Below are 24,719 nucleotides of genomic sequence, written 5' to 3'. Positions count from 1 at the left end.
GAAGCACATTAGAATAATGACAATAGTAGCAAATCTAATATTAAAATGAATAAAATTTCCACGTCACTGATGTGTTGTGATAATAACAATAACAGACATCAATTAGGCTACTTTACTTAAAACTTTAAATGTTTAAATGTAATTTCAATATTGTGTAATGCAGTATGATAATAAAATGAATTTCTGCGTCAGTGAACGCCTGAAAGGACTCACAGACTGTACAGTCACAGATTGTCTTTAATGTTAGATTCAGCTGTTTTCTCGCTCATATGTGGCCGTTAAATAAACAGAAAATATGAAACAGCCAATCATTAGATGACACGCGGTGTAACGTTAGGTTACCATGACAGCAGCGTGGCAGAAACCAGAAGCCAGGAGGCTGAATGTAACACTGGCTGGGCTCGATGATTGGCGCGGCCGGTGCTGGATTCCTCCAATTGAGTGACGGCAATTGACAGCGACTGCAGCTAAATAGTGGGCCTTTCTCAATCTGTGTTCTTCTCTGTACTTGTGTTCTTGTGTTCTTGTGAAACGTCATCTTTTGTGGCCAAAGAACTGTCCCAATACAAGTAACAATAAGTTTTGCATTTTGGCAAGAACGGTTAAAAAACCCGGAAGTGTTCTTTTTACCGAGGATGCATCAGTTGGTAACTTTTGTGAACTTGACGGCAGAGATATCCCAGAATTCATTTCATGGATGGGAGTGAGTAATGTTATGCTTTGCTGTGTTTGTACTATAGACTGCTGTATAAAAAAGGTTTTAACGCTGGGGGTAATTGGTCGATTGGTGCGTTTGGTTGTGTCAAATTTGCCAGCCTCTCAGAAGAGTTTTATGCACCAAAATGAAAGAAAACAAATAAATACTATGAAGCCAAGAAAGCAAATATAAAACTAAAAATCAAAGTTGTGTAAGTTACTTTTTAGTGCAAAATACTAGTGACAGACAAAATAAATATTACAGGTGACATTTATGATTTGGTTATGATATGAATGCAGAAAGTTATATGGAGGCAGTATTGCACTTAAGTGTATGACAGTACATGCATGCAGGGAGTAGAGGAGTGACAGTAATACATATGATAAATATTGTTAGTAGTAATATTAGTAATGGTTTAAGTTGTCCTCTCTTCTTTTTGCTTTCTTTCAGAGTCTTTGTGAACAAGTCTGACCTGGCTATCACACCCAAACAAGCTATGAAGAAATGGAATAAACTCAAGGAAAAATACAAGGTAACTCTACATATCTCTTTCAGTAATGTAGTGGGACTAATTTAAACAAGATTTACCAAGTAAATGTGCAATTATTTTGACTAGTGGACACGTACACGTATTATACAGATGCAAAGAGCAAGGACATACATTATCAAACACTATTTGGAAATTGTAAACTAAACAACATATCCCAACTTTATTTTTTTTTCTGTGGAAAATTAATATTCTATGTTTGGCATCAGTATTTAAACTTCCATCATTATTGCATGATATCTTAAAATAACTGTTGTATAACTTGACATGAAGGGAATTTACACAGGATAGCGTTGCAGCAAACATTTATGAAGCCATTCAAACTGTAGAAACGTTTCAGGACTACAAATATATTCGATAATCGTTTTCACCTTTTTTATTTATACATTCTTTTTTGCCTTCTTTTTGACATTATTTGGAGACAGCCATCAAATTTGGCATGTTTCTTTTCAACTAAAATAGTTGGTGAATAATAGGTGTTTTTTCCTGTTGACATTGTCATTCTGTTTGGGGTGCTTACAAAAACAGTCAATAAGTATATATCCAATATTTTCTTATTATTCATCAACTAAACAATATTGCTAACAATTTTACGTAGCAGTTTAACTTATGTAATGATACAAATATATTAATATTATAAAACTAACATTTTCATGTACATTTCATTTTCATTTAATCACTATTTATTTGACAGTACACACTTCAAATAATTGCAACAGAGTTTGCATCTGTTGTCCCTGGGCATTCACTCAGGTTTATCCCCTCAATCGTAGTCATGCTCCCTCAGACATGCGGGCAGCTCTCCGGGGGCAGACACCTGTGCAGCAAGTCTGGCACGGAGATTATTTCCTGAGAACAGAAGCAGAATGAAAGGAGACAGGCGTTGCTTTATTGTTATGATTATACATTACATTGTAGTATACAGTTGTAGAGTAATCCGTTGAGCTGAGGGTAGGCTTGGGCGATAAAGCCTCACTGTTATCGTCAAAGTCTTAATATGTTCGGGCAGTGCGGGGGGTATTGCGCAATACCAGTAAGAACACATTATCGGGTGATGGTGACATTCTATGGCCTTTTTCTTGTATCCGCTGGTTGGGTCTCGTCTCAGTGTCTCATATGTGTTTGTGTCCATTAGTAGTGTGTTGATTTTGTTCTGGTAGTCCGCTGTGTTAACGACTACGGTGCATCTTCCTTTGTCAGCAGGTAGGATAGTGATGTTTTGATCCTTGCTCAGAGATGTCACAGCCTTCCTTTCTTGGATGGTGAGGTTGGAAGGGGGGGCCTTCGCATTAGAAAGGGCTGCAGATACCTTTAGTCTGAGCTGTTCCGCTTCTGTTTCTGTTAATTTGTTTTTCCTAACTTTTTTTTCTGTTTCTGTGGCTGTGATGAGGTCTACTATAGGTAGTTGCTGTGGTATAATAGCGAAGTTTAATCCTTTGGCCAGAACGTCTTTCTCTGGTTGGGTGAGTTCCCTATTTGACAAGTTTTTCACCCATCTGTTGTCTGTCAAGTGTTGTGGGGTTGTTGTCCTTTCTCCTCCAAGACAATTCTCCTGTTCTGTTGGTGCTGCTCGCTCTGGACTGTAGGTATTGGAATTTCTGGGTCTGTCTTTCTTTGCTCTTGTTGTGCTGAGATAGCTGTGCTTTCTTGATGAAGTCCATGACCTTTCCCAGTGCTGTACTGGGCAGATATGTTTCTAGTTTGTGGTGTATGTTGTCCATTTCTTTGTTCAGGGGCTAACTCTCTCATTCAGTAGCGGGTGTTGCGCTTTCTCCAGGATTATTCCGGCTCTGTGTCCTTTTACCGTGGAGCCTAAGTGTAGGCTGTTGGTAATAAGTTTGTGTTGTCGGCATCTCAGGTTAAATCATAGATGGTTCCTGTAGTCTGCAATTTTCCTGGCTGTCCTTTCATACTCCCGTACCAATCTGAGGGTGTTCATCCCAAAATGATTAGCAAGATGTCTATGAAGATTCTCAGTCATCCAGGTCATAGTTATCCACCGAAGGTTAAAATGAAGGGCAACTGGACTAAGTTGAAGATACTGGAAGACGTTTTGTCCCTCACCCAAAGGACTTCTTCAGTTCTGACTGACTGGCAGGGAAACTCAGCTATTTAACCTCAGTGGGGTCGTTGGCCCGGGTCATCGATACCGCTGGTTCGTTAGTGTTCCTTGTTGCTGTGACGACAGTCGTTACAGTCGTTGAGACTACCTGTGGCCAAGACTGAACGACCATCGTTGGTATCTTCACCTGAGGCCAATAGGTTACGTTTGTTGAGTTTCCTGGGAAGTGATGAAAGGACAGCATTGTAAGTGGGGGATAAGTGGTGGCGTAGACCCCCTCCCCTGTTCAATGACGGCTTCTCCACCCTGGTGTAGATGCTTCCTTGACACCTCTTTCAAACCATCCATCTTCTCTGTCTAAAATGTACACCTGGTGGTCCTCAAACGAGTGTCCTCTGTCCTTCAGATGTAAGTAGACTGCAGAGTCTTGACCTGAGGAGTTGGCCCTTCTGTGTTGAGCCATGCGTTTGTGTCGTGGTTGTTTAGTCTCCCCAATATACAGGTCTGTGCATTCCTCACTGCATTGGACCGCATACACTAGATTGCTTTTCTTGTTTTTGGGTGAGCGGTCTTTGGGGTGGACCAGCATCTGTCTTAGTGTGTGAAGATATTGTGAAACACGAATGTGATATTATTGAGATAATTGATGTAAACCTGTATATGAAAATGGGGCCCAGGTTTAGCTCCAAACTGATGACGCTACATCTGTGTAGTTGTTTTTTGTTAGTTTCAATAGGTCTAAGGGTGCTGCTCTCGTTGTGTTTGGGTTTTTTTTCTTTTTGGTTATATTGTTTTCGTTGGTTTAAGCATCATCCAATCAGCTCTTTTTCTGTTACAGTTCACTGCGTGTCACCTCTACCCCACAAATAACTTTTCCTTACCAAATCAATCTGGTTTATGTTATCTTCTTAAGACTATGACGAAAAATATTCGTCAACGAACCTTTTTCATGGACGAAAACTAAATAAAAACTAAATAAAAAGTCAGATATGATGACTGTGACGAAATATAAGTGACACTTTAGTCAACGAATAAAAATTTGACAAAAATATTAGGGAGGGACGAATGGAGAAGAGATTCAATCATCACTACTCTTTTTGTGGGACAAGTTTGGAAGAAATCCAATCAGAGCGAATCTTTGAGGGTTGATCTAGAAGCCGCGGCAAATGCAGGCGCAACAGCTAAAGAAACGCAGCAGCAGTTACGCAGGAGGAGAAGAAAGACGAGTTTGCAGAACTTTGCACAGTTTCGAGGACGTTTTCACAACAGTTAGGTTGTTTACATTATATGCCATTGTGTTTAGTTGCACAGTCTTAGTTACACAGCTTTGGCTGACTTTGTTAGCAGCACGCTAACATTTTGGAGTGCACCCGGTCCGAGGGCAATGACATGTCTCATGAACTACAGAAATGTCAGAGCTAGGTCTTGGACGAAAGCGAAGAATTGACATCTAGTCACACTTCACATGTGACCACAAGGACAACAAGACCGCCTGTAAACCGTGTGGAGCAAAGACACCACCAACTTGAAGCGACATTTACAGACGACTCATCCGGAAATAAATGTGAAAGTAAGCATACATGCTAAGCTATTTTATCAGATAAAGCACAGTGTTACCGCTAAACTTGGAATAAAATAGAAGCTAAAGGAAACCACCTTGAGCTATATTGATTAGACGATTGTCTCACTGAATTAATATGAGCATAAATATTAAATGTCCTCAAATTGAATCAAATGTGTAAAATGTGTATTATAGTAACGTTAGATGTTGTGGCGTTATATGACTGAACGAAGGGTGTGTGAGTGAGAGACAGAGAGAGAGGGAGAGATCTGAGGAGATTGGGCAAAAAAAACCCCACAACTTGATTTCCCCTTTATTCACCCTCACAGATACAGAAGACATCTGATGACAAAGATGACCGAATGCCAAGTGGAAATAAAGCTAGTGCTGCTAGTGCAACCCAGCAGCAGGCCATCTCTACAGCTTTCCTAAGTTCTTCAAAGTACAAAACTGAATGGAAGGAACAACAGACCAAGGAGCAGGCCATAGCTAGATGGATTGGAAGCACAGGTTTAACTCACAACAATTGAAGACGAGGACTTTGTGCTAATGATGGAATAGTAGATAGGAGACTAACAGTTCCAAAGAAAACTAAAATGAGCTATTTGATTGAAACACAGTATGAACATGAAAGACAAAAATTCAAAGATAGACTGGCTGCTGCCAGAAGAGTTTCCATTGGCCTCGACTTGTGGACAAAAAAAGGACTGACAGCCTCCTTCCTTGCTATAAGCGCATGCTACTTTTGTGTTGAACAAAGTAAACCTGTACACATATTGTTGGCCCTTGAACAAGTAGCTCACCCACACACTGCACAGTCTATTAAGGCATGTGTGGACAAATGTATGCAAGAGTGGGGCATTCTAAAGGAGAAGATCCTGACGGTAAGAACGGACAATGGGAGTAACATGGTGGCAGCCTTTAAAAACACCACAGCAGAAGAAACCAGCTCTGAGGATGACTCCCCTGGGTCCACGATGGAAAGTGACTCTGAAATAGATGACCAGAGGTGAGCCATGTTTAGTTTATTCTTTTACATCACAGTCAATTATCACATGAATGGTTTTCCCCCTGCCACACGTATGTACAGACACACACCAGCCAATTTATTAGGTTTAGACTTCTATGGTTGTCTTTTCTTCTTGTTAGTAGGTACCATCATGTCGACATGGAAATGGCCCGAACACCGTGCGTGGTGCATACCGTACAACTTGTGGTCCACATGTTGCAGAAAGAGACAACTTTCAAAAGAGTCCTCGATAAAGCAAGGTCTGTGGCGAAGCTCTTTCGCAAGTCCTCAGTTGCAACACAGAGGTTATCGGACCACTGTGGTGTTATTGTTGTAAATGACTGCCCCACACGCTGGTCAAGCACATTCAACATGGTCGCACGACTCCTCACAGTCAAAGATGCAGTCTGTCAAATCACAAATGACATGGGATGGGACAGTTTGCTTACTAGTGAGTGGCAAAAGCTTTCATCATTGCATGACTTACTGCTGCCTTTTGCGGAACACACTAAAACCCTCCAGAGTGACACTGCATCTATGTCCTAGTGGTTCCTGCCCTCTTTGATCTGCTGAGCCGCCTAACTGACTTTGCAGAGAACACTCGGTACAGAGACCTCTTGCCACTCTTGCAGAGAAAATGAGATCAAATCTGAACCAGCGTTTTGCTTGCCTCTCTGGGATTCAGCCGATGAAAAGTTCTCAGCACTTGCAGCAGCTGCCTGCTTTGTCAACCCAACTGTCTGTGAAATCCTTGTTAATGTTGATGTGGCTGATGGAAATATCCAGGAACTGCTGAAACAGGCAGAAGACTATGTGGTCAAATGCACTTTCCCACACACAAGACAGGAGGACCAGTCTGAAGATGATGCAGAAGAAGAGGTTATTGAGGAACCAGAAGCAGCGCCATCCTCAAAGCAGCCGGTGTTTAGGTTCCTCTCAAAATGCCGCACCACAAGGCCTAAACAGAAAACCTCCACAACCAGCATCAGGCAGCAGATCATCAAGTACAAGGAAGAACTTTCACATCCCATAACTGTGGACACAGGAACAGACTTCTGGCTGGATAAGAGTGACAGTTTTTATCACAGTTTAAAACCTTTCGCGTTAGACTTGTTGGCTATGCCAGCTTCTCAAGCTTTTGCAGAGAGGGTATTCAGCATCACAGGTGACCTCACAAGAGGACGGCGCAACAGAGGAAGAGTTACATTGGAGCGAAGTGCTTTCCTTAAAATGAACGGAAACAAATAGAACTGTTGTATTCACTGCTATTTACAGCATTTCCTGAAGTATATATGCACAGCTTGAAAGTTACTGATCTGGTATTTGTTTTGTTTTTTGTTTAATATGAGAGCAGAGAGATTTTTTCGTTCCATGCAATAATGGCATTACAGCTTAGCATGTTATTCACTGATACTTGATACTTCTTTTAATTATTAACAGAAGATTATTTCATTTTGTGTGCAATGACATTACAACCAATACATATTATCTTTTACATGTTTTGTTTTCAAATCTCTTTGATTTTGCACACAATGCACAGAGTAATAGAGGATGAAGAAGAAGATGATGCTTACAGAGTTTTTTAGTTTAATGTGATATTTACCTGTATGAGAGCAGGGTTTTTTATTTACTTGAACATTAGGGAGTATGTCTTTGGTAGTGCGTGCAATGGCATTACAGCCAATACATCTTTTATTCTACATTAGAGAATTGCACTAATCTGTTCAGTTCAAAGCCTAGCAGTTATTTAACGTCTCTTGAGGTACGTGAAGATAAACAGTAGTGAAGTTTCTGTATTTAGATACCTTGTGCAATGGCATTACAACCAATAGTTTTATTATTATTTTTGAGAATTGCACTTTATTTTTCTTAATGTTTTTGATTTTGCACAGACAGTAGAAGACAGTAAGTTAAGGTTATCTATTTCAATTATACTTCATCTTGAAAGAACGTCATATGCATTGCATATCATTCAGGGAGGGATCTTTTTCAGGGAGCATGTTTATTTTTCAGGGAGAGCAGGCCTTATGCTTATTTTATGTGAGATTATCTTTTGTGAAAAAAACACAGGCAGTGTTTTTGACATTAAGAATTAAATAAAATAATAAAAAATGTAATCTGTGTCTGTATTGCATATTCAAACCTTAATACCATTTCATAACAGACTGATGGATACTTCCAATCACAGGGAATTCTGGAGAAACATTTAGTCAACTAAGTCCACTCCACTGTAGATTTAGTCGACTAAAATCTGCAGACTAAAAGACTGAAGACTAGACTAAGGCTAAAACTCTTATGATATTTAGTTGACTAAGACTAAAAGATTTCAAATGTGACTAAAACTAAATGGTGCGTAATTCAAAAGACTAAGACTAAATCGGAATTTGATGTCAAAATTAACAGTTATCTTCCTTGACCACACGAGCCAGGTTGTAACAGACTGTACTAAAGTCTATGTAATAAGAATGAAACAGAAATGCAGGACTTGTTTCTTTATCATTCCGTCATTTACTTTGGAAAAAGAAAAAGTTCAAACTAAAGTCTAGTTCCTAAAGTTCAGTGCTGCAGTATCACCTGTAATTCATGTTCCAACCCTCTGAAGCAAATCTGCCCAAATGAAAGCACATTTCCTGCTTTCCACTCAGACTGCAGCTCTTTGTTCAAAACACTGCACACAGTTCTCTACACAGACGCACTGAAGTCAATATTCTGCTGAGCTCTTCTAGAGATTTCAGATTGTTTGGTGCAGAAATGCAGGACGTTTGCTGTTATTCTGTTTTGATGTGGTGCTAATTAGCAGAGTTTCAGGAGCAGGACCTCACATCAACCACGTCATCGCCAGCATTTCCATAAATACCCACATGTCCTAACTCCTCCCCTTCGCTCTCTTATCCTGCATCCCTCCCCCCCACCCCTTTCTCTGTCCTGCCTCCTGATCTTCTTCCTCTCCATGGGGTTATAAGGAGGTCTGTTGTGCCTGGGTGCTACGGCAGATCTCCCTATCGCAGCTTCTCCACAACGCTTCGATTGTCTCTTCGGCAACTGTAAGCCTCGTACATCTTTCTGTGTCGATCATCAATAAATCATTTAATCATACCTGTTGATTGTGTGGTCCTTGCTAGTGAAATAATATAAAGAGTTCTGCAGGAGATGGAGCAGTAAAGAAAGTAGAGTTCATGATTTTGGAGAAAGTGGCCATTGAATGTGTGAAACCAATAAAAGTGATTGACAGTTTGATCCACACACACTTCTGTTTCTCTGACTGTGTGAAGAGTTTGGACTTTCTGAATGCATTTTCATTTGTTAGTTAACATTTCTTGTTGCTAGTTTTCACAACATTATGAATAAATGATAAACTTTTAAAAAAGAGAAAAAATCTGTGTTTTGATGCTTTGAGTCAGTTTTGGAGGTGAATTTTTGCACATTCCTGTCAAATATCCTGTTTATTTGTTGAATTATTTTGTGTACTTCATTTTGTATCTCTTGACTTTCTCTTTCTTTATATTTCTATACTTATGTTTATGTGTCCTGTTAAGCACCAACACACCGAGGCAAAGTGCTCGTATGTGAAAATGTAGCTGGCAATAAACCTGATTGGGATACTGAGATGAACTGTTTGGCCCAGATGCATGTTGGTGATGCAGACTGTAGGAAGAGCTTTGGAAAAGTGGCTTCAGTTTAGACCGCTGAAGAAAAAGTCAGTAATAATTCCAGCTTCTCCAGTGTGACGAGTTGCTGCTTTTCTGTTTTGGATCTCAGTAAAGTGAATAAATAGGAGCTCTGTAGACTATATCACTAAAATTATATAATTCTCATTATTGTTTTATAGCCCAGCCCTACTACATACTACCTGCGAGCGCAGTATGTACTACATATAGCATACTGCGTTTCATAGTAGTACGCAGTATGAAGCTGTTAACAGATTTATTTTGCAGTAGCCGGTTCCCGGTGTTGGAAAGAAGAAAAATACAACAGAAAGAAAATAAATGTAAAAACCAGTAACATTTTCTTCTAATTGAATCTTGTGTAAAACAATCTGCAACAAAGGTAATGTAGCGAGCTGCATCTGTACTACTACCAACAACAAATACAAATATGTAGTCAGAATGTGCATTAGTGCTTCTGTCATTGTTTTTACAAATGTCTGTGCTCACATGCTGATGTCTTCTATGTGGCATCTTATTTGTGCTCGTCTGCTTTTGTCTGTGTTTATGTGACTCCTGTTTTTATGTTTTATCCATGTTCCTGGGTTCTCTGCTTGGGATTATGTGCTTATGTTTGTTTGAATGTTTTCTGGATGACGTGATTGATGTTTTATGTTCTGCCATCAACCTGCCAGGGACTCCAGATTAAATGAATCTGTACGGCTAAATCTGGCTCACTTACATTTTGGACTTAGTCGTTCTGTTCATCAATGTGCACTGTCCCTTAAAAACAAACAAACAAACAATGAATTAAAGAGGTCATATTAAGCTTTTTGGCATTTTCCCCCTTTTAAGTGCTTCTTAAATTTATTTTTCTCCTATTGTTTACTTTCTAGAACCAGAACCCGGCTGTGGCGGAGTTAGCTAAAGAGCTAATGTTCATGAGGAACAGAGAGATAAAACAGTGAGAGTTTGTAAAGGTCAGAGGTGAGGCAGTGAGATTCCTCATGACATCAGGATCTTCAGGGTCCTGAACAGAGACACAGATCTTAATGTTGCTGCTCATTTTAAAGTTGGACAGGCTCTTAAAACCCCTCTGTGGTGGGGGAGGAGCTCAGTGAGAGGTAAACCATGCTTTGGAATGGAAATGGTTTTCATGTGTGTCCTCCAGATGAGCCCGTCCTCGTTCCAGTGGTGAGACCGGAGCTGTCAACTGATCACCATCTGGTGGTGAGTTGGGTCATGGGTAGGGCAAGATTCTGGACAGACGCGGTAAGCCCAAACGGGTAGTGCGGATGAACTGGGAATGTCTGGAGGAGGCCGCTGTCCATGAGATCTTCAACTTAAACCTCTGGCGGAGCTTTTCTGGCACACCTGTGGAGGTTGGGGACATTGAACATGAGTGGGCAATGTTCAAAGCCTCTATTGCTGAAGCCACAGTGGGAAGCTGTGGTCTCAAGGTCTTAGGTGTCTCGAACACCGTGGTGGACACCGGTGGTCAGGGAAGCTTTCCGACTGAAGAAGGAGGCCTTCCGGGATTTGTTGTCTCGGAGGACTCTGGAGGCGGTTGCAAGGCACCCGAAGGGCTGCAGCCTCTGCTGTGGCAGATGCTAAGCAGTGGGTGTGGGAGAAGTTCGGAGAAGACATGGAGAAGGACTTTCGGTCGGCACCAAGATGCTTCTGGAGAACTGTCCGCCATCCCAGGAGGGGGAAGCGGGGAACCGTCCAAGCTGTGTACAGTAAGGATGGGACCCTGTTGACCTCAACTGGGGAGGTAGTTGGGCGGTGGAAGGAACACTTTGAGGGACTCCTAAATCCGACTGACACTGGCAGAGACTGGAGGCTGATGGGGGTTTCTCGTCAATTTCCCTGGAGGAAGTCACTGAGGTAGTCAAACAACTCCACAGTGGCAAAGCCCCAGGGATTGATGAGATCCACCCAGAAATGCTAAAGCTTTGGGTGTGGAGGGGCTGTCTTGGATGACACGTCACTTTAACATTGCGTGGAAGTCCGGTACAGTCCCCAAGGAGTGGCAGACTGGGGTGGTAGTTCCCCTATTCAAAATGGGGGACCAGAGAGTGTGTGCCAATTACAGGGGTATCACACTTCTCAGCCTCCCCGGTAAAGTCTACTCCAAGGTGCTGGAATGGAGGGTTCGGCCGATAGTCGAACCTTAGATCGAAGAGGAACAATGTGGTTTTCATCCAGTAAACCAGTTCTAATTTTAAATACCTGAAGAGAACAGAAAGATATTATCACATTTGAGGAATTTGGGTCAAAAGCTAACAAAGAAAATGGGTTCAAGTTCCAGCAAATAGGGACAAACTCCTCTGATATCACCTCTAATGACGTCTCCTAATATCACTTATATGATTACCAAGTACGGCAAACAGAGCACTGAGCAACTGGACATGTGGTTGAAGGAATGTGGCTTTCCAGGAAGAGGCAGCTTCAGTCTCAGGCAGTTAGAAACTTTAGAGAGGAAGTTAACAGAAGAAGAAAAGAAAAAGAGAAAAGGGAAACCCTTTAGAGCCGACTGGGCAGCGGACACTGATTGGTTAAGATAAAGGCAGGGACAGCTCCTCTTAACAAATCTGCATCTCAGCGTGTCAAACCAAACCTGGACTCCACCAGCCTCACAACCACCGCCGGCGGGACAGCCGAGAGAACAAGAACAGCAACAACATCCTCATTGTGAAGAGAAACTGTGTGACATGGGCGTTACAGCGTCTAGAGATTGTTAAGAGGCACGCCGTTCATGCTGAGGAGTTCTTCAACGACAAAACAGAAAAGAAGAACAGACAAAGGGAACAGCTGGCAGACCGGCTGATGGTGGCTCAGCTGAAGGGGGACGAGAACCAGAACAGAGGACGAGGACGAGGCGGAAATGACAGCTTTTTTTGGTGTGGCAGACTGGGACACTGGGCCAGAGACTGTCCAGAAAGCGAACAAAAGGCATATTGACGGGGGCAAGGCCAGAGAGGGGACGGTCTGGTTCAGATACAGGAGCTGAGATGACAGAGCAACCAACACACCAATAACGTGGTAATAACGTGGTCTCTTATCAGGAAGCTGATAAGAGACAACAGAGCTAAAGAACAACAATCATTCCTGTAAACACATGAAGATAGATAGAACAGACAGAAATTCTCCTTCAAATTTGGGGGGGTGGTGATGGCGCATGGATAAGATGCTTGCCGTGTGAGAGACCTTGGTTTGATTCCCACTGCGAAACATCCACCATTGTGTCCCTGAGCAAGACACTTAGCTCCTAGTTGCTCCAGAGGCGTGCGACCTATGACATGTATAGCAATTGTAAGTCGCTTTGGATAAAAGCGTCAGCTAAATGTAAATGTCAACAAGGCTCATTTAAAACATACATTAAAGCACATTTAAAAACAGCAGCTGTACCATGTCTATTATTTGTTGTTCAGAGTGGTTATTGCAGACGGTATGAAAGATTTCTTGTAAATGTTTTTCCTGGCCAGTGGAACTTTATATTGCCTGCCTAATGACAGTAACTGGAAAGAGTTATGGAGAGTGATGGAGTGATGGAGAGGGTGAGAGGGATCCCCTGTGATCAGGGTAGCCTTCCTGATCACAGAGTGGTTGTACAGTTCAGATAAGGGGGTTCGTGGTGAGCCGATTATCTCGCTGCAGTGGTTTATTACGCGAGACAGTTTGGTTTTATGTTTGGCAGCGAGGAGGTTGTACCAGGATGAGATGTTGAAGGTGAGAATGGATTCAATGAGTAACAAGTAAACCAGAGTGAAAATCTCCTTGCTAACAAGTCCTTAGTTTCCTCAGCAGGTGGAGGCGCTGTTGTGCTTTTTTTAACACAGAGTCAGCGTGTTGTGTGAAGGACAGGCAGGTGTCGATCTCTGTTCTCAGGTACTTGAAGGATACAACCTGCTCCAGCAGCTGACCCTGGATACTGAGAGGTTGAAAGAGATGGGAAGAGGTCTTCACTCTGCTCCCACAGTTTTTGTTATATTGAGCTCCAGGGAATGATCAGTAAATGTTTGGATAAGGTTGTTGACTATTGGGATAGGGCATCAGTGCCAGTCAGGTGATCCACCAGGGCCGTGTTATCTGCGTACTTAAAAACAGTTATTCCTTCACTGCTACAGGAAATGCTGTTAGTATAAGCAGAGAAGAGACTGGGAGATAAGACACAGCCCTGGGGAGTCCAGTGTTTAAAACCAGCTTGCTGGAGTTAAAACCATTTAAAAACACCTGTTGTGGTCTGTCTTGTAAAAAACTCTTTATCCATAAAATCAGTGTCGGGTGGACCTGGAGGTCAAAGAGGCAGTGCAGTAGGTTGTTTGTGTTTACAGTATTAAAAGCATAAGAAAAGTCCATGAATAAAATTCTGGTGTGTTGTTTAGTGACAGTGTCTAAAAGTGTGAGACATACATCCTCTACACCATGTTTTACCTTATAGGCAAACTGAAGCAGATCTAGTTTTCCTCACAGCGTGTTAGACAGATGGTTGCATATGTAACGGGTTTGGTCGGGTGTGTGAAGGATGACTCTTGAGATCACTTCTTTTCCACAATTTATTGGCTCGCACATCTGCAGAACACAATGCACACATCAATTGCCAATTGTAACTACAAACGACTGAGTGCCCTCAAATTGGGACCCAGTCTGTTCCCCAAGAAACCTGAGTGCCAAAGTAAGTTCCACAGTACAACAGGCAACTTTCAATATGGACATCATACATGTTTATCGGACATTTTGCTCCATTCTGAAGTGTCACATGAATGATTGTTGAAACACCGTTATGTCTGGTTACTGTATTGTTACACAAAAAGTTCACTATGCACCCTGTGATTGTTTTGATATATGATGTGTGCCTTTCAACACATTAGGTGTTGTTATAATTGTTAGCTTGCTAAAGTATATAACGAAAGAACAGCTCACTGCATAAAATTATTTGTTTCATGAGTGTAATCGATTTACAAGGTACATCTCACTATAATATAGCACGTATAGGTAGTTTAACAGTTTAATAAGCTCATTTAAAGGATAATGAGGAGGAGAGAGGAGTAATGGAAATCCTTGTCATTATAACTTGCTCAAATGTGTTAGCAACAGAAACAGCCCACCGCATGATTGATTATTTCACAACGTGTAAACAATAATTTGGGTATTTTCTTGAAGGTCTGCAAGTCTGAGAAATAGGTTTCAGATGCCAAATACAATAGGTCGCCCACTTTCAGTGGTCACAGTGTTGGTGTGTAAAGTGTGAGGCTTTACAGCCTCAGAGGAGGGAGTGTTGTGAATTATTTTAGAGCATTATAGCCTAAATTGTTATCATTAATTAGTAGAGCAATGGTGGTCTCCATTGTCATCATTTAAAGTGTTATTTTAAAGTGTAAAGTTAGGATCACAGTGTTAAAACTCTATAGTTCTGGGTGTGTGTGCTCCTTTCTGTATCTAACTGCCCAGGCTCAACAGTTGCACGTGTGTATGAGTGAGCAAGCACAGTGGGATAGCAATACAGCATCAAAAACACTTGCAAAGGAAAATGTAGAAGGCAAGGCAGGTTTATTTGTATAGCACATTTCAACAACAAGGTCATTCAAAGTGCTTTACATAAAACATAAAAGCAACAGGGAAATATAAAAAAAGCTTAAAAGCAACATAGGGAAATTGAAATAATACACATTAAAAAATAATAAAAGTTACAGTGCAGTGTACAATCAGGGTTAAAAGAGTTAAATGGAAAATAAAAAAAGTCTGAGGGGTTGAGCAAATAATTGAGTTAAAATTATTTAGAAAAGAGAATAAACAGAGAAGTACACTTAATCTACAGGTGCTGGTCATATAATTAGAATATCATCAAAAAGTACCTTTTGAATGGAATTACTAAAATAAATCAACTTTTTGATGATATTCTAATTATATGACCTGCATCTGTACTCTCTCTAGCTAGTCTGAAGCAGATTTTGTGAAAATTGTATTACAAAACATACATCAATATAGTCCATCACAGTAAGAATGTCCTTTTTCTAGCACAGAGCACAAACAACACCAGTTTATTCCACAAGAGTCAGGTTATGGATGAAAAAGTATGATCAAGCGGAGGGCATGCAAAGGACACAGAGAGGAGGAGCAGCACAGTCAGGGACTTTCTCACCAAATGCTGATGCACGTGAAAATCTTGGACTTTCCCAGATCCAGGTGCAGTAGGAAAGAGAGCCAAGAGATGATGTGATTCCAAGAAACAGAACTATAAAAGGAGGTGAAAGTCAGTCGTTACATGGTGTAACCGCTAAGCTTAAAACAGCCTAGGGTTATGCAGAGGGTTAAAGTGGGCTATAGTTGACGCGCTTACCGTGGTCGCTTTGGCTTGATTGAGCAATGATACAACAAAGCTTAAAGTTATCTTTTCTTCTCTGTTGTGTGAGATGTTTATTGGATTTACACAAGGATTTCCTTTTCCATAACAGAACAATATTCCATCTTCACCAACAGTCACTTAACATGCATTCAACCACAGCCTCCTTCGCGTGGCGTGGCGGTCAAAAACTAGTTTGCCCTTTTCCCTCTAGCAACACCTGTCCTTGATTACAGCTAGCCTAAGTAGATAAGCCCCAATCACTATGCCATAACCCTAGTGCCACCTAATGGCCAAACCTGGACATAAACATTGAAATGGCTCCTACAACACCGGCCCCCAATTGGAATGGTTAACAAACATTACAATTCAAAACAAACCAAATTAAGGATCCAGTACCAACCTAACGTAACATATTATCCAACATTTGTTACAATGAGTTCACACACATTAACACTGAAAATTGCCCATTTAACCTGCAGCCTCAATCAAAAGGCAGAGCTTTGTAACAGGACGTTGAATGACACTTGACTTTGTTTGCAGACTCACTGAACGCACAAATCCCTTTTGATCCCGGAAAGCTTCCAACACTCTTCCTAGTGGCCAAGAGCCTCGTGGGGCAGTAGGATCCATTATAACGACAATATCTCCAGGCTTTAGGTTTCTCCTGGTTTCATTCCATTTTTGCCTCTCTTGCAGCAAAGGTAGATATTCCCGTACCCAACGTTTCCAAAAAAGTTCAGCAATATACTGGACTTGCTTCCATCTCCGTTTTAAATACAAGTCATGTGGTTCAAACAATCCTGGCGGCAATGATGGATTTCCTTTCATCAGAAGAATGTGGTTGGGAGTAAGTGGCTCCAAATCATTTGGATCATCTGAGAGTTTGGTGATAGGCCGATCGTTCAGGATGGCTTCAGCTTCACACATAACTGTATGAAGCCCATCATCGTTCAGGGTCTGCTGTTGAAGAACTGAACTTAGAATCCTTCTCACCATGCGGATAACACGCTCCCAAACCCCACCATGATGTGAACCTGCAGGAGGATTAAAGCTCCACTTAACTCCCCTTTGCCGCAGTACTCCCTGAATTTTTCCATGATCTAAAGCTGCGAGAGCCTCTCTTAGTTCTCGCTCTGCTCCTATGAAGTTGGTTCCATTATCAGATATGATATGAGAAACTTGACCTCTTCTACAGATGAAACGTCGCACAGCATTGATGCATGCGTCAGTGTTCAAAGAGACAGCCACTTCGAGATGGATTGCTCTGCTTGCCAAGCAGGTTAGTATCACACCATAGCGCTTGTCTGTACCACGTCCTTTCCTCACTGTAATTGGGCCAAAATAATCAATGCCAACGTTGGTAAATGGTGGTTTGTCAGGAAGAATCCTTTCCTCTGGCAAATCAGCCATCTTTTGCTCCTGCATCTTTCCATTATATTTCTTGCAACAGAAACATTCTGCAATTACCTTTCTTACAGCGGAGTTGGCTCTAGTGACCCAATACTTCTTCTGCAGTGTTGATAGCGTGTGATTCCGCCCACTATGGCCCTGCTGCTGATGAATGTGCCTGAGGATGAGAGTGGCCACATTTTGATCCTTGGAGAGGATTAGCGGATGTTTAATCGACTCTGGCAAGGAACTTTTAGTCAGCCGCCCTCCAACTCTGAGAAGCCGATCATCCAAGCGCAGATCCAACCTGTGGATTGTACTACGTCTGCTCACTGTAGATTTCCCAGCTGACAACATGGCAATTTCCTCTCCAAATCGCTGTTGCTGACAGTATCGAATTATAGCTAGCTCGGCTCCCAAAAGGTCATCTATGGACAAAATTTGCCCTCCAGGCTTGTCCTTTAACCCTTGCCTCCTCCGTGGCATATTATTGTCAGTGCTCTGCTTACCATCAGCTTTCTCCTCCCTCCTCCTGCGACATTTTTCCAACAGAATGGCTTTCCATTTAAGTAACCAGGCTACTGCCACCTTGAGCTTACTCCAATTTGAGAAGTAAGTCAGTAACCGGTTTGTGGCATCATGTGAGCCATCCACAGACACAACATTCACTGTGACTTCCTTCTTGACCTCCTGATCATCGGGTTCTATGATAGTTTCTACAACATTTGTTGTCCAGTTAGCTTCTGGTTCACTCAAAAAACTTGGACCCTCTATCCACCTCCGGCCATGAATAAAGTCTCCAACCCTCACTCCTCTGGATGCCTCATCCGCTGGATTTTCCTTGGAGCTGATGTATCGCCATTGTGAAGTTTTAGTGGCTCCTCTTATAGTCGAAACCCTGTTGGCCACAAACGTATGAAAACGTTTATCCTCGTTTTTTATATACTTCAACACAGAAGTGCTGTCGGTCCAAAAAATGGACTGCTGCAACTGCAATCTCAGCTCAGCCTTCAACATCAGATCAACACGAATGGCAAGCACAGCAGCAGTCAGCTCCAGTCGAGGAATAGTAACAGTCTTTAAAGGTGTAACCCTGGCTTTGCCCATCAGGAATGCAACATGAATGTCATTTCCATCATTCAACATCCTGAGATATGTGACTGCACCATATCCTGTTTCACTAGCATCTGCAAAGTGATGCAGCTGAGCATGTCTTGATTGTCCAAAGCCCTGGGGCTTAATGCACCGATCAACCTTAAATTCAGACAGCATATCCAATTCCTCCAACCACCTGAACCACCGTTGCAAGATGTCTTGTGGTACAGTCTCATCCCATCCATAATTTCTTCTGCAAAGTTCTTGTAGCATGATTTTGGCAGGCAACACCACAGGTGCGACAAAGCCAAGAGGATCGTACACCGAACTAGCCACTGACAACATTCCTCTCCTGGTGACTGGCCTCTGCTGGATCTCCATTTTGAACTTGAATGAATCACTCTCAATGCACCATTGCAAGCCAAGAGCTCTCTCAAGAGGAAGTTGGTCTCTATCCAGATTCAGTTCAGTCAGATCTTTAGCTCTGTATTCCTCTGGAATAGTCTGCAGTGTGGTGCGACTGTTACTAATCCATTTCATCAGAGTAAATCCTCCTGCCTGACAGAGAGTAATTAAATTTTTGACCATAAAGGCAGCTTCTTCTTCAGAGGGCATGCTCTTCAGACAATCATCCACATAAAAGTTCTCCTTTACTGTTTGCAGAACTTCAGCTGGAAATTCAGATTGATTATCAGCTGCTGTTTTTCTCAGAGCAAAGCTAGCACAACTCGGGGAGGACACAGCACCGAACAGATGGACAGTCATACGAAACTCAGCTACTTCCTTGCTGAGATCTCCCTCAGGCCACCATACAAAGCGCAGGAAGTCTCTATCCTCCTTTGCAACTCTGACCTGATGGAACATTGCCTGTATGTCGCCCATAACTGCTACAGGTTCCAGCCTAAACCTGAGCAGGACACCAAGCAATGTACTGGTCAAATTGGGACCTTGCAAGAGCTGCTGATTCAAAGATGTTCCCTTAAAGGTCGCACCACAGTCAAACACCACCCGCAGACTCCTCTTCTTGGGGTGATATACACCATGGTGCGGAAGATACCACACCCTACCACTACTGTGATCCAACTGCTGTTCTGAAACTTGCTCTGCGTAGCCCAGACTGATCACCCTGTTGAGGTTCATTTTGTATTCCTCATAAAACTGTTTGTTATTAAGGAACCTCCTTTTCAGCCCGAGCAACCTTTGCTTTACTACAGAGAAGTTGTTGGGCAGAGATACATTGTTCTTTTTAAAGGGCAGCTTCAAACTGTAATGACCATCGTCCAGTGTTGCAGAATTTTCCATAATTTCCATGAACTTGATGTCTTCTACTGAAGGGCCTTTGTCCTCTGTAGCTCTTTCGTTAAAATCATGATTGTACTGGCTATGTAGCATTTCTTCCAATCGTCTCACGGAAATCCTGTTAACGACTACTGAAGGAGCCTCTGTCTCCAAACTGCTGTCATTAGACTGCAAAGGGCCATTAAGGACCCACCCCAATACCGTCTTGATTGTGTATGGTCCTCCCCCTGGCTATTTATGACCTCCCAAGGTTCCAATATCCTCGGAGCATTGCTTCCAATTAATAGGTCAACCTTAGCCTCTAAGCTGGGAATCTGTACTTTTGCCAAATATGACCATTTTGCCAACTCTCCTTCAGAGACAATACTGTCTGCACTTACAGGCATTTTCTTCTGCGTGAGGACTTCTGGTAGCTTATAGAAGACATTACTATCCATACTAGACACCTCCAAGTCAAACAATAAATTTGCCGGCATGACCCTTTCCTGTCCCATGGTTTGTAACAGAAAATGTGTTTGTTTACCAGACAACCCAAGCCTTTGCATGAGATGTTCCGAACAGAAAGTGGCTGAACTGCCGGGGTCCAGAAATGCATAGGTTTGTATTACTCTGCCTCCTTGGATGGATTTGACTTGGACTGGCAAGATGGAAAGGAGGCAGCGATCACTTCCGACCCCTACACGACCACAGGCTTCTTTAGATGCTTTGGTGTTAGGTCTCACAAGATCCTTAGATCGCTCTGTGTATGCATTGGCTTTGTCTCTCCTGTCAACATGAAGCACACTAGGATGTGCTTGACCGCAAATCCCACAGGTCGCACGCTTTCCACAATTGCGACTCATGTGCCCAGCACATAAACAGCCAAAGCAAAGCTCTTTCTCCTTTAGAAAGATTATTTTATCCTGGTGCTTCTTCCTTTTGAACTGTAGACATTCCTCCAAAGAGTGACTTTGCGAACAACACACACAAATTGATCTAATAGTAGAACCATTTTCTGGCAAGACAGCCTTTCTCTCTCCTAAGTCTCTTGCTGAATGTACAGGGGCAATGGTGGTGGCAAAACTATTTCCTTTAAATCTTGAGCCTGGCTGCGATTTCAGCCTGTCGACCTTAGCACCACCTGTTCCTGGTGCTGAGTCCCGAATATCACCAAACAAAGGGTCTGACAGAATACGGACATGTTTCTCAATGAATTCCACCAAATCTTTGAACAGAGCTCTACGGTCAGATGTATGCATTATGTTATGTGCCACTGACCTCCATTGCTCCCTCAGCTTGAACGGGAGCTTAGACATGACTATTCTCATGTTGCTTGTCATGTCTAACTCCTGCATATATTGTATGTTCTCCATGACATTACAGCATGAGCGCAGAAAAAGTGAGTAGGCCTGCAGTGCATTGACATCTTCTGCCCTTATAGGCGGCCACGCAAAAACCTTTTCCATATATGCAGAGGCGACCTTATACTCGTTGCCAAAGTGTTGTTTAAGCAGCTCCTTTGCTTTAACATAACCTAGATCAGCTGCCATGTGCTGACAGCTTCGTACCAGCTCCCGTGGCTGTCCTCTCGTGAATTGTTCCAGGTAATATAAACAATCACTTTGACTGACCTTATCCTCCACTACCTGCTCAAATGCTCGCATAAATGAAATATATTGAAGAGGATTGCCATCAAATAAGGGAATCTCTCTTGCCGGCAATAACATGAAGCGTTGCTGTTGGGCCAATGCAGTAGTTATTTCGGTTTGCCTTTCCATTATGGAACAGATGTTCCCCCGCTGCTGTTCCTCTACTGGCTGAGCATTGAATGAGTGGGGTCCTAAAGGTTGTGGTGGTAAAATATGATGATCGTCCATTTGAGAACCGGTCCTTTGGTTTAGCCCAGCCTGGCTTTGTTGACTAGCCTGCTGAGTTAGCCTAGCTGTAGGTTGTGAATTGCCAATTGGCAATGCCCAATCCTGGCCCTGCTGTGCTTGGTGGTGGTTTACAGGCCTGTATTCCTTTGCCATAGGATTGAGCTCAGTAACACTTGCTGTTCTTTTGCTTTTACTCATGTAAGAACTCATTCCATTAGATGTGGTGCTGATGTCAGGGGCAGAGGCCAGCACTTCCAATTTGGCATTGGAGGCAGCTAGCATAGCTTCCAGCTCAAGTTGCTCTCTTCTCCTTTTTAGTTGTTGCTCCTGTTCCTCCAATGCATGCCGTTCCTTTAAAGATGCAGCCTGAGCAAGCAGTGCAGCTCTTTCTGCCTCTTCCTTTATTCTTGCAGAGTTAGTAGATTTTCCACTACGAGAACTCCTCCTGCTTACTTGCTTGCTAGGAACATTTGAGACACTTTCCTCTGGCCTGATATCATCATTATCCTGCTCATCCCTTTTACCCTTTTGAGAACCTTTTTCATCCCCACATTCATCACCTTTGTTACCTTTTTTTAATTGAATAGCATTTAACCAGTGGTTTACCTCAGACAGAATTTCATCATTGCAGATCATTTTTGCTTTAAACCAAATATCATGTTTTTCCCTTTCACCCTCAGGTAATATCACCAGCAAGGAATCATGAACACATTTTAAATCATCGCACAATTCAACAAGAGCACCCATTGTACATTGTACACCTTCTTTATCACCTATTTGCATAAGCTCTTTGATTTTTTCCCTTAGCTTAGAAGCCTTATTTAATTTAGCCTTCCTATCATTTTGCAGTCTTTCCAGCTTTTGTTCAAATGCTTTTGCAGTTAATGTTACAACACGTTTTTCTTTCTCTTTTAACACACCCGAACCATCTGCTTTACTGTTACATTCAGCTGACTGCGCAACAGCCTCAGCAGCTGACGCGTCTTTTTCAAGTAAACTCATAGCGCACTTGAACGTCACAACAATAACAATCAATAGTCAATGTAATTTGTTTTCAACTACAAAGTTACTGTTCAGTTCTTTCTTCACCAATGCATTGGAATTTTTACGCCCGGGTAAGTATGTTAGTGTGCACACAACTTATGAATGGCCATTCAATTACTTACAACATACCTCACGTGGGGCGCCTTGTAGATGAAGAACCGTCTCACGATGTCCTCACATTGGTGAATGATGAAAGAAGTTTATAGTTGTCCTCAAACAGTTGAGTAGATTGGTTCCGGGCTGGCTGAGCACCGCCGCGTCATATCACCGATGCTGGGCTAAGCGGGTAATGTCCCCGCTGACTCCGTTTCAGCCTGTCCTCTCGCCGGGTTCCGATGTGTAACACAGCCGGGCAGATACACGATGACTCGATGAGTAGCTTTCAGATGTCCCCTTTCCAGTGGCCACTCCGCATGTCTTTAACGGTGAACATCTAACTCCACACGCGACGATCTTCCCGCTTCATAAAAGGTAGTTTTTGACTTTGTGTAACCGCTAAGCTTAAAACAGCCGAGGGTTATGCAGAGGGTTAAAGTGGGCTATAGTTGACGCGCTTACCGTGGTCGCTTTGGCTTGATTGAGCAATGATACAAGAAAGCTTAAAGTTATCTTTTCTTCTCTATTGTGTGAGATGTTTATTGGATTTACACAAGGATTTCCTTTTCCATAACAGAACAATATTCCATCTTCACCAACAGTCACTTAACATGCATTCAACCACAGCCTCCTTCGCGTGGCGTGGCGGTCAAAAACTAGTTTGCCCTTTTCCCTCTAGCAACACCTGTCCTTGATTACAGCTAGCCTAAGTAGATAAGCCCCAATCACTATGCCATAACCCTAGTGCCACCTAATGGCCAAACCTGGACATAAACATTGAAATGGCTCCTACACATGGTTTTCATGTCAACTCGGGTCTCTGTTCTGGTAACAGAATGGGGCTCTATTTTGCATTTTAGTTTTGGTATTTTAATTAAAATTTACACTTACTGTGCATGTTTACTTTGCGACAACTCCCAGTCTGTTTTCCGCCACCACCGCTGCTTTTAACTCCCGTGTTGCATTCAGGCCCATGCAAAATAAAATCCTGTTGCGGTTCTTCGTCTGTAGTACTTTATTCTTTCGCCAAATCGCCATCTGCTTCAAGTTTACACTGGCACGTGGATGCCCAGTATACATGAACGGCCACTAGATGTGCATTTTCAGTCGATTTAATGTAGACGGTGTGGTGGGAAAAAGCAAACACTTGTCTTTCGGTGAATTTTATTCAAGTCTTCTGCAGAAGGAATTCAAGGGGACACATACACATCCGAGAGTATCATCCGAGTGAGCTGCAGCGTAACAGGTCATGCAGCTTTTATCTTAGTCTCAGGGTCGGAGTCCTATCTCATCAAAGAAACATGGTGTCTTTCAGTGTTCCCTAGGGGACACTCAATCTGGATCTATAGAAAGACACCCATGTCCAAGGTACATCTGGTGGTTATCTGAGACGTGTTCCAGAACCTAACCCTAAAGTTGACCATGCTGATGTTACACAATTAAGCGTCTTGGTCATATCCTTAACTTCTCGGCCCACCCTGGGAAACCCTTGAGTGAAGGTTAACAGGGCTCCTAGTGTCTCTGAAACATTTATTGGTCTGGGTTTCACTGGTATGGAGTTCCCCACTCCATGAGGGAGCTGTGCACACGCATAACAGCTCTGATTGGTTACTTTTCTTGAAGTGGTCATCGTGGTTGCATACCATGCATTGTCTTTCAGCCCAGCCGGGCTGACAGGGAGGACGTGCATCTCCTCCTCTTCGGGCCTGGAACTTTCCCTCAGTCAGGCCAAGTTTGTTGTTTTCATGTTTGGAAATGATGACAGTGAGCAGAACAACGCCTCCGTTTTGTCTCGGTCCGTCACCTCTCCAGAGCCATCTGTTGGTTTCAGTGTGCCCGCGGTGAGTGTTTGGGAGATTAGTGGTTCTAGGTGGTCTCAGAGACCTCCACTCCCCTCCCTCCCTAGGAACACAAGGCAGGGGAAAGCTCAGCTCAATCACTGATCTCCATCTTCGCCTGGTTTGAGGCCTTTTGGTTGCTTTGGCACTCGTTTGCAGTGGGTGGCGTGAATCCAAGTTGCTCTTTCAGCCACTTTTACTGCTGTTTCTGTTGTTAGCAGTATCTGAAATGG

General features: G+C 42.6%; 1 protein-coding gene and 1 long non-coding RNA gene across 2 annotated transcripts in view; both read right to left on the bottom strand.

Annotated features, from left to right (window-relative positions):
• The window catches only part of LOC119909370 (NLR family CARD domain-containing protein 3-like), a 140,854-nt gene that overhangs the window by 95,533 nt on the left and 20,602 nt on the right, over positions 1–24,719 (bottom strand). The window lies entirely within an intron of this gene.
• On the bottom strand, positions 121–24,719 carry LOC119909471. Its single transcript, XR_005445458.1, has 3 exons — positions 23,540–24,719; positions 13,958–14,095; positions 121–2,093 (listed from the first exon to the last, which is right to left on the bottom strand). It is a non-coding gene; the product is annotated as an uncharacterized LOC119909471 (long non-coding RNA).

The sequence above is a fragment of the Micropterus salmoides genome, unplaced genomic scaffold (genome assembly GCF_014851395.1).
Source record: "Micropterus salmoides isolate LMB-PRFRI ecotype aquatic unplaced genomic scaffold, ASM1485139v1 Ms_hic_scaffold_18, whole genome shotgun sequence".
Classification (NCBI taxonomy): Eukaryota; Metazoa; Chordata; class Actinopteri; order Centrarchiformes; family Centrarchidae; genus Micropterus; species Micropterus salmoides.
Note: the sequence above shows the minus strand (reverse complement) of the source record. Positions and strands in the feature narration are given on the sequence as shown.